Below are 7,920 nucleotides of genomic sequence, written 5' to 3' on the forward strand. Positions count from 1 at the left end.
CAAGAAGTTTCAGAAATGACAGAGGAAGTAGCAGGGCATTTTGAAGTAGTTTGATCATATGGAAAAGAAAGGGTGGCAACAGGATTATTATTCAGACATTTTTGGAGGTATAGAAAGAGAGAAGGTCCTTCAAAGGAACGGATAGATGGTTCTGAAAGACACGATGGAGAGAAAGGACCTATATGTCTAGGAAGTTTAATAGGAAATGCAAGATAGATGTGAATGGGGTAGTGTTTATATGGAGTTTGACGTGCTGCTAAAGAGGTTTCTGTGTATGTGTATGGAGTGGCTGATGTGGATGATTTACTCCACATGAGATTTCTCCATGCATCAGCGATGGAAAATTGAAACAACCATATTTTGTTTGCACAAACACATACACAGTACACACATGCACACACACCTATATATATATATATATATATATATATATATATATATATATATATATATATATATATGTATATATATATATATATATATATATATATATATATATATATATATATATATATATATATATAAAACATAATGGGTCCCCAGAGATTGCAAAAGAATCAGGGGAGGGAAGAGAAGACGGTGGATTGATGAACTAAAATAATTTGCAGGTATAGACTGCTATAGAACGTCCATGAACAGACGCGAGTAGAAAGACATGTCTAAGGCCTTTTGTCCTGCAAGGGACTAGTTATGGCTGAAGATATATATACATATATATATATATATATATATATATATATATATATATATATATATATATATATATATATATATATATATATATATATATATATATATACAACTGCTTACCTTCCATCTCCATGTCCTTAGAAGAAAGTACTTAAACCAAATACGTACCACCAGTTCCGATAGGCCCTGCTTCTTCCTCCAGCAGTAGGGGATTCAGCATATGAAGCTTCATTTTTGGTGAATAATGGGGAAGGGTGGACTGTGGGACCTTAGCAGTAACAACTAAACTCGGATGAATCCCTCGTCAGGCAGGGAGGAGCAAAGAGAAGAAAAGTGCCCTGGTAGATAGATAAATCGAGGTACCACCATTGCTCTATGCATCATAAAATCGTCAAATTAGTTACCTATCGATATATTTTTGTCTAATTAATCAACCGTGTGTTATTCCTTCATGATAGTATTTTAACTATATCACATTAGTATAAGTGTTTTTTTTATGTGCTCTGCCGCTAATTTAGAGTAACTAAAACCAAATCACAAAATTGATAAAACATATCACGCGATTTTTCATGGTCTTAAACTCGCTATTACATTAATGTATATCTGTTATAAAAGACATCGACTTGCCTTCTGGGAACGCACTTGCAACACTGACATCGGTGACTTTAGTTCCATGACTTAATCTCTTACCAAAGCATTTATTACCTGAGGAAATGAGAGCCCTCTTGAAATTAAAAGATGACTGTAAGTTACTTTTAATGTAAACACACCACTTACCAAATCTCTGCTTTAACTCTTATGGGGTCGTCATTATGAATGAGTAGTCTGACGTTTCCATCGATTTAGGTTCTTTGTTTCGTTTTCGTCATTACCAAAGACTATATACTGAAGGAAGATAGGAAGGCTCAGGCTTTTAACACACAAATGAGTGTGCTATGAAAAGATGCCAGATACTCCCATGCGAAACGAATGGCTCCATCTGTTGAGCGAGCAGCCAAACATTCAGAGCGATAATGCTTACGAGTATATAGGATGGAATTCGATTGTAAATTTTGCGACATATTTGTTCATAATTTGCATTACTATGTCAGTATATCTTACTCATATATTCATGATATTCTTAAATTTTAGGTAACTAAATTGCAAATTATATTTCTCAGTCTATTTTTCAGAAATTCAATAGCTATATCTCTTATGATTTAGTTAATTTTCTTGCAAATTTAAGTATTGTACCGTATATTACAACCATTTTTAAATGTTCTATAAAATACCACATTCGAATAAATTGAAACATAATGTATATCTGATTTGTTAAACTTAGCCACAAATGCTTATGTGTAGGCATACATTTAATTACAGTTTGTAGGCCACTGTAAGATGGAGAGATATTAGGTGTATAAAAACACAATTGTATTTTATTTTTTATTGAAATGGAAAAGCATGATGCACTCATGTATAGTTTAGTATTATAAACTAATAAATGTATTGTAAGGACAGTGAGACAAGCGTCACCAAGATCAACTGATACTTTATTCAAATGTGCATGGGAGTATATTACAAGGTGCGGACGGAAAGGTAGGATGGCGCTGGCGCCAAATCAGAATGAAGTGCCCGCCAAAATATATGTGTTTTCTTACACTTACAAATATACGAATTATGAGTTAACAGAAACATGTAATGAAATGATACATATGTCAAAATGTAGCTCTGATAGAGCGGAATACGTATACATGGGAAACCACGGTGTGGCGAAAGGAGAATTCAAATAAATGAGCAGTTTGTTGATTTTCTGGACGACGAAGGGAGCGGTGTCCTTACAAGTACTCCCCCCCCCAAGACATCGGGCGGCGTAGAGGGCTGATGATCAATCTTCGTATCTTTTCGGGCGTCGGAGGGTTCCTCTTGTTTTTGAACGGAGGGGCGCGCCGGCGGTCGGCGTAAGGATCTCTTCCTCTTGTCGTCGTTTGATGATTTTTCTTTCGTTGGGCGCCTTGTTTTGAGGTGGAACTCTGGATCTGCCAGGTCCAGCGGAGGCGGTGTCGCTTCCTTCGAGAAATGCTGGATTCACGCGGTCTATTGAGACCCAGTCCTCTTGGCCATGGACGTCGAGAAGGAAGGCTTTCGTTGTCCTCTTAATTACCCGCTAGGGGCCTCGATAAGGTCTAGTTAGTGGTTGTCGATGAGCGTCGACACGGACGAAAACGTACCCGCAGTCATCCAGGTTTTTTGGCTTGAAGTGCTTGGTTCTGTCCTGGTAAGTTTTGAGACATGGCCTGAACTTCCTGGCGATGTCCCTTAGGTGATCCAGCTGCGTGTCGTCGGTTGATGAGGGAAAGAATTCGCCAGGAACTGCGAACGCCTCCCCGTAAACCTTTTCGGCGGGCGAAGGTTCGACGTCTACGCAAGGGGTGGTGCGAAGGCCGAGGAGTACCCAAGGAAGTCGTGATTTCCAGTCCCCGTCGGTGCAGCTCGCCATCAGGGACGCCTTGAGGGCGCGGTGAGTTCTTTCGACCATGCCGTTTGCCGCGGGGTTGTATGCCGTGGTGCTGTGGAGAGTCGTCCCCATCAGGTTCGCCAAAGCGAGCCATATTTCTGAGAGGAAAGCGGGGCCTCTGTCTGTCGTGATGTCGTCAGGAACGCCAAACCTGCTCACCCAGCTTGACAGGAGGGCTTCGGCGCATGCTTGAGTCGTAGCTTCGGTCATCGGCGATGCCTCCAACCACCTTGTGGAGCGATCGATGATCGTAAGCAGATAGCGAGCAGATCCAGAAGGGGGCAATGGTCCCACGACGTCGATGTGTATGTGACCGAAACGTCTTTTTGGCTGGGGGAAATTGCCTACCCCCGATTCGGTGTGACGGCTGACTTTGCTTGACTGGCAGTTGATGCATGACTTCGCCCATTCCCGGGCGTCCTTTTTTATCCCTGGCCAGACGAACTTCTCAGACAGAAAGCGAGCGGTGGTGCGTCCTGAGGGATGTGGAAGTCCATGGATGATATCGAATATTTTCCTTCTGCAGGAGGCTAGTATCCAGGGACGTGGGCGGCCGGTGCTGGTGTTGCAAAGAATAGTTACTCCTGCTGGTCCGAGGGGAATCGCACTTATCTTGAGCGCGGATGGCCCCGTCAAATGATCCTGTGCTTCTCGGTCGGTGCGTTGTTCGGTTGCGAGATTGGCGTAGTCGATTCCCAGGTAGATTGCGTCAATTTTAATCCTTGAAAGGGCGTCCGCGACTGGATTTTTCTTTCCTGGGACGTAACGTATGGTGCACCCGAATTCGGTGATTGTTGCGAGATGACGTTGTTGTCGGGAGGACCATGCGTCAGTCAATTTCGTAAAAGCGTGTACGAGGGGTTGATGGTCCGTCGCGATTGTGAAGGGAGTGCCCTCCAAGATGTGCCTGAAGTGGCGGACGGCGAGGTAGACGGCGAGGAGTTCCCTATCGAAGGTGCTGTACCTTGTTTCGGCGGGTTTCAATTTCTTGCTGAAGAATGCCAGCGGTCGAGGAGACCCATCGACGAGTTGCTCCAGCACAGCCCCACAGGCGACGTTGCTGGCGTCGGTCGTTAGTCGCAGGGCCGCGTTGTCGTCAAAATGAGCCAGGGTGGTGGCATTCGCGAGGGCATCCTTCGTCTGGGCGAATGCCTGTTGTTGGGGCAAACCCCACTCGAGTTTTTTTGCTTTTCCTTTCAGGACGTTGTCGAGGGGTGACAGGGTTTGTGCAATGTTGGGGATGAAGCGCCTGTAGTAATTGACCATCCCCAGGAACTCCTGAAGTTGGCGGATGGTCGTAGGTATTGGGAACTTTCTGATGGCGTCGACCTTCGTTGTCATGGGTTTTACCCCGCACGAGGTTACACGGTGACCAAGGAAATCCACTCCTTCCGCACCGAACGTGCATTTGTCGAAACGTACGACCAGGCCGTTCTCCTGTAGGCGTTTGAGGACGGTGCGGGCGTGCCTCCGGTGTTCCTCCTTGGTTTTCGAGAATATCAGGATGTCGTCGACGTAGCAGACGCAGAAAGGTAGGTCACCCAGAATGCTATCCATTAGTCGTTGGAAGGTCGCCCCGGCGTTGCGTAGACCGAAGGTTGAGTACGCGAAGGTGTAGGATCCAAACGGCGTTACAATGGCAGTTTTCGGGATGTCTTCCGGAAATACGGGGACCTGGAAGTAAGACTTGAGGAGGTCCATCTTGGTAAAATACTTCGCGCCGTGCAACGTGTTCGTTAGGTCCTGCATGTTGGGCAGCGGGTAGTGATCGGGCGTTGTGATGAGGTTGAGGCGCCTGTAGTCGCCGCAAGGTCTCCAGGACCCATCCGGCTTTTTTACCATGTGTAGGGGCGATGCCCAGGGGCTCGATGCTTTCTTACAGATACCCATGCGTTCCATGTCCTCAAAGGCGCGTTTGGCATCCTTCAGTTTCTGGGGCGGTAGGCGGCGGAATTTGGCGTGAGTAGGAGGTCCTGTCATTGTGATGTGGTGGTAGATCCCGTGCTTGGACGGGGAACCTGGCGAGTGTCGGACCTCGGGCTTGAAAACCTCGGGAAATTCTTGTAGGAGGTCGGCGTAGGGGTGCGTCGTTACGGCGGATACGGACATTGTTGCAGGGCCGTGTTCTAGGGCGCGGGACTGGCAGGTTCCCGTGTCGATGAGACGTTAGTTAGCGACATCGACGAGGAGTCCGTGGTGGGCGAGGAAATCCGCACCGAGGAGGGGGCGATTGATGTCGGCGATGGCGAAGGGCCAAGAATACGAACGGCCCATGATATATATCTTGAGGGTCCTAATCCCATAGCACCGTACGGGAGATCCGTTGGCGGCGATGAGTGAGGGAGCGTTTTTGTCGGGACCACGGTCTAGGTCGGACTTGGAAGGTGGGAACGTTGACTGCGTTGCGCCGGTGTCTACCATGAGTCTACGGTTGGAAATATTATCGAGGATATAGAAACCATTCTTGTTTTGGTTACCTGCGGCTGCGATGGTGGCAGGTGGATGCTTCTGGCGTCGTCTTCTAGGGAAACTGCATGGTGCTCTACATTTCTTGGCGTCGCTGCCGAACTGTTGATGGTAGAAGCACCATGCTGGGTTAGTCCTAGGGTTCGGTCGTGTTGGTTGCGGCGGTTTCTTTCTAGATAGAACGTTGATCTCGTCGTCCTCAGGGGCAGTTGCCGAGGAGTCTATGGAAGAGCAGCTGCTGAAGGAGGAGAACGAAGGCAGTGTTGACGATGATGCTCCGAGGTGAGATGCTTTGGAGGCCTCGTGAAGCTTCTGAGCCTTCGACAGGAGTTCGTTCATCGGGAGCGTGTCGGCGTCTGTCAATCGGGCCCTTATGTCCTGTGGTAGGCGTCGAAGAAAGATCTCGCGAGATAAGCTAATCTCACGTCGTCGGCCGTTACTGTCTGTTTCGGGGAGGAAAAGCAGGCCGGTTAACTCGTCCCACGCCTCGACAGGAGAGGTGTCACCCATGGGCTTGCCGGCGAGGTCCAGGACTTTCTGTGCCCTTGCTGAGACGGAGAGGGAGTAGATACCGATGAGTTTCGTTCTCAGGTCGTCGTATGAAACTTGGCCGGCCTGGGCGTCGAGCCATGGGGAAATCTTGTCGAATACCTCTTCAGGTATGGAGGTGAGAACGATGTCAGCCTTGGCGCAGGAGTTGCTGAGTCTAGCGACACGGAAGAGTACGTCTGCTCTCAGGAACCAGGAAGCGGTGTTGTGTTGAGAAAAGGGCGGCAGTTTGACTTTGGGCGTGGAGGCGAGGCCGTTGGGTGCGATGGGCATGTTGCTTCCTGCATCGTGGCCAGACGACGAGTCGGCGAAGAGGTGAGAAGTTGATATGTCGGTTAAGCTCATCCTACTGCCTTACATGCACCGAAGTGTGGGAGAACCAAAAGCAGGCTCATGCCTAAGGTAACAGAGTATAGAGAAGGTAGCACGGCCGTAATAAGTCCGTTAATGGCAAAGCCAAAACCGCTGATGCTACTTTCAACTCCGGGGTCATCAGTTGTAAGGACAGTGAGACAAGCGTCACCAAGATCAACTGATACCTTATTCAAATGTGCATGGGAGTATATTACAAGGTGCGGACGGAAAGGTAGGATGGCGCTGGCGCCAAATCAGAATGAAGTGCCCGCCAAAATATATGTGTTTTCTTACACTTACAAATATACGAATTATGAGTTAACAGAAACATGTAATGAAATGATACATATGTCAAAATGTAGCTCTGATAGAGCGGAATACGTATACATGGGAAACCACGGTGTGGCGAAAGGAGAATTCAAATAAATGAGCAGTTTGTTGATTTTCTGGACGACGAAGGGAGCGGTGTCCTTACAAGTACTCCCCCCCCAAGACATCGGGCGGCGTAGAGGGCTGATGATCAATCTTCGTATCTTTTCGGGCGTCGGAGGGTTTCCTCTTGTTTTTGAACGGAGGGGCGCGCCGGCGGTCGGCGTAAGGAGAATTCAAATAAATGAGCAGTTTGTTGATTTTCTGGACGACGAAGGGAGCGGTGTCCTTACAGTATAAATGTACAATCAAAAGGATCAAAACAACACAAAATTGTATCACACACAAAAATAATCAAAAGGGGGTTGGAAATAGAAATAAGGTAGCATACAAGCCAACTATAAATTAAAAACAAAAGAGATTTACTGTGGATGCCTTGCCTTAATCTTACATCCAATATCAGTGGGGCTTACTCATTAGCAGCACATACTGCATGTATTATGCTGTTTGTACTCACCGTTCTTTGTCCTTAGGGAACCTGTGAAATACCAAATGAGGATCGGTTTCTTTTTGTTTATGGCACACAACACACTTGTGTGACTTCTTTACTGTCGGTGCCATGATTTCGTTTGAGTCAACTGTCAAATTCTGAATATAAACAAACAGACGACAAACGATGTATACCTACAACGCCATCTGAAATCAGAGCAATCAACTATTGTGTTCACTTTGGAGTTACCAACTAGCGTATTAATATTCTATTTTGAGCCTTCCTATCTTCCTTCAGTATATAGTCTTTGGTCATTACCTTTCCATAGCAAATCTTCCCCTACGCAATCATGCTATTCAGTTCAGTTGTTGGGCGGAGGGATTCTCCTTTCCATCGGCACCTCCTTGGTTTTCTTTATTCTAATTCTTTTATTTTCTTCTCTCTTTTTTTCCACATTTGATAAATATATTCTTTTCTTTTCTCTATTCCTTCTTTCTTGAACAGCACG

The sequence above is a fragment of the Palaemon carinicauda genome, chromosome 7 (genome assembly GCF_036898095.1).
Source record: "Palaemon carinicauda isolate YSFRI2023 chromosome 7, ASM3689809v2, whole genome shotgun sequence".
NCBI lineage: Eukaryota > Metazoa > Arthropoda > Malacostraca > Decapoda > Palaemonidae > Palaemon > Palaemon carinicauda.